This window comes from Sinocyclocheilus anshuiensis, unplaced genomic scaffold (genome assembly GCF_001515605.1).
Source record: "Sinocyclocheilus anshuiensis isolate Anshui unplaced genomic scaffold, SAMN03320099.WGS_v1.1 scaffold702, whole genome shotgun sequence".
In the NCBI taxonomy this organism is placed as follows: domain Eukaryota; kingdom Metazoa; phylum Chordata; class Actinopteri; order Cypriniformes; family Cyprinidae; genus Sinocyclocheilus; species Sinocyclocheilus anshuiensis.
The window spans coordinates 2,381,261-2,384,775 of NW_015548184.1; positions in this window are offsets into that span (position 1 = coordinate 2,381,261).

Consider the following 3,515-nt stretch of genomic DNA (forward strand, 5'->3'; position numbering starts at 1 on the left):
ATTTGTGTCCTCATAAACCACATAAACATGCACACACACACACACACACACACACACACCTGCACACAAACAAACACTCAGAGAAATAATTAGATGCAGAACTGCAGTACTGATTTAATCAACAGCTCCACATCATGCTGTGAAATTCTCAAAAATACAAAGCGAGTCACTGCTGGATTCAAATGCCCAATTGTAGTATTCTGTAGACAGTTATACTGCTGACGTATGTAAATTAAATACAAGAAAACAACATGTGTTTATGATGCAATCTATTGTCACAATTGCTCACGTATTTCTAAAACATGCTATATTTTTGAAACCTAAATTATAGTCCCTGTCTATTATTTTACAATAGAAACAAATTATTGTTGTACCCTATGACTCATATAAATGAAGACTAATAGAGTTTAAGTGAGAGCCATTTTTCCTCATCCGTACTTGTGGGAAATTTATTTCATTGGTATGTCAAAGTCCGCCCCGTGTGTCCTTATTCATGGGCATTTCCTACTGACGCACTTCTAGCCGAGCTAATGATGCCCCTGTCACTATATTTTGGGTTTAATAAGTACCCTGGCCTCTGCTATCCTCAATGCACCGTGTTTGAAACGAGACGAGTAACTCTGTGTGAAATTATCCCTTTTAGCACTGAATCTTCACTCAAGTTTCATTACTCAGGTTATCAGGGTGCCCAGTCATTACAAGTGAATGGAATTAAAGGCTGTTAATGGATGTTCCGCTTTTGACAGCATTTCCTGTGGTAAAAAGGAAATGCCATTGAGAGGACGGCGTGAAGCAGTGGATAACTATGCCAACGCTGTGCAGTGTTCAGCTTCTCAGAAAACAGAGTTATTTCTCTCAGGCTTGAGCAGATAATTGGATGCCCTGCAGGTAAGAGAGCTCCTCGGTCATTTTGATGCTTAGATTGAGTAGAGTCATATTACGGCTTTGGCATACGTGGAGAGCCATGGGTATTGCTGTAAGCATCAGGAGGTAAAATTGCAAACGAATACAAAAACAGATCAAGGTAAGATTAAAAAAATGCTAATTTACACCTCATACGTGCGCGCACACAAAAATTGGTGTAGGTAGGATGTATGTTGATACAATTTTCACTTGGTAAATTTCACAAAAAATTACAGATATGGCAAATAACATATTGAATTAAACATGAAATTTTGAAGTAGAAAAGATTGAAATAGTTTTGGAAAACAATCATCTTTTTGTTTACAGCTTCGAGAACTCATTTTTTATAGTGCAAGACAATTCCTTCTTTTCCCTATACATGTTTTTCTGTCCAAATGCAACAACTAAGACTCATTTAGTGATTGTAGTGATAACCTAATAAAACAAAAAAACATTAATAATACATTAATATTGTTTTTCGCCCTTGTTGCTAGGCAGACTGTTTTTGTACATTGTAATGAACTGTAATGAGCTTTAGGATAATAGCTTTAAAGGTTAAAAAAAGCTTCAAATCAATATAATATGTGCACATTTATTTATTGTTTTGAGAAGCTGTGTAATAAGTGGCCCTGAAAATTAGTCATTATACTGTAAAAAAAAAAAGTTTTTGTTTTACAGAACAACCCATAATTTACATTTTAAAACATTAAAAAAAATTGTATTTAAAGAAAAAAATCAAACAGCCCTTTTATGCTGAATTAGCATATCTACATGATACTAATACTAAAATCCTGATACTCTTGATAGTTTAACATACTGACAGCCACCATAAAAACACAAGCTGAGGTAAATACTAATATACAGTGGGTACGGAAAGTATTCAGACCCCCTTAAATTTTTCACTCTTTGTTATATTGCAGCCATTTGCTAAAATCATTTAAGTTAATTTTTTTTCCTCATTAATGTACACACAGCACCCCATATTGACAGAAAAACACAGAATCGTTGACATTTTTGCAGATTTATTAAAAAAGAAAAACTGAAATATCACATGGTCCTAAGTATTCAGACCCTTTGCTGTGACACTCATATATTTAACTCAGGTGCTGTCCATTTCTTCTGATCATCCTTGAGATGGGAATACTTTCCGTACCCACTGTATAGAAGGTACACACTACACAGCATCATATATACAAATACAAAACACCATCATGGTAACACGCATGGCACTAAAATAATGCAGTAAAAATCTATTAAATTTAAATGAAATCTATACATTAAATTCTGAAATCTACGGAGTAGAAAACTACTGTTGTGGACTTGGGAATTATTGTTATGAAGTATATCAGCTCTTCAATTTGATGACCTTTGTGGCAATGAAATAAACGATAACACACACACACACACACACACACACACACAAATGTCCAAAAATCCCCATAGCACACACACACACACAACCAATCCTAACTGTAGAGCTCTAGCCCCCTTGCTGAGGATGAAGTGAGTCAGCTGTTCCCATGACAACTACATTTCACTGAGAGAATCCATTAGGACCTCTTGGATCATTTTTGCAGAGGTATCAAAGGACTGAGACTCATTCTATCAAACATCTAATGTGTTCCATTAGACTTTAGCCATCATGACTTTAGAAGGTGGATGATTGCTCTTAGTGCCCACTCATCTTTATAAAATATTAAAACCGGATTTGTTGAATCCTCCCTATAAAGATGGTTCCCTAGATGCATCTAAGATCGAAAATAAATACACTTGTGCTACTCAAAATCAGTTAAGAGGTTTAATTATTATAAATCATTGAACTGTCAGAGTTTGACTGTGAAGGCATAAACTATGACTAAACTAGAGTCTGGCAGGAAAGAGGCGACACTATCTCAAGCGAGAAGATGAAAGCCAATGAAATACCAACCAGATGTTCTGAATTTAGTGCTATTTAAGGATTCAAATAATTTAATTGTAAGTTGCTCCTGGAGGAAAAAACAGCATGATTTAGCCAACTATCCAAGATGCTCATAGTCACTACATCTCTGATGAATGAGTTGCCAAGCAGACAAGAGCATAATTGACTCTCGGGCTTCTTTTCATTCCTAATCTTTCATGGCATGAAAAGCAACATCAGTATGCCTTTATGAAGGCACTTTAGTGACCTATAGAAGGACACCTGTGGTTATATGACTATAAGAGGATTGTGATAGTATGACTCAACAACGAGTCACGATTGTATTGGAAACGTGCAAAAGAGGCACACAAAGAGAAGCACTATAGTGATTCTAGGCTGATGTTGGTCATGAGTTGATTAAAATAGAGAATATACGTCAGAGCTAAGAATGCTTTCTGAAATGCATATCCATCTAGATCCATCTAAGATAACAACAGAATAATATACTGTTGCTATGTTACGCTCAAAGATAACGACGCATTCAGAAGTTTTGATGCTGTTATCATCTCAAAGCAATTTTGTCCTTCAACAAATGCTATATTTCATTCTGGCTGTTTGGGAACTGCTTGGAAGAATTGTAGTTTTTGGTGCTAAAGTGACATTGTTGAGTTGCACTCCTGTTTATCAGAACAGAAAACTCTAGGCAGTGAAAGAT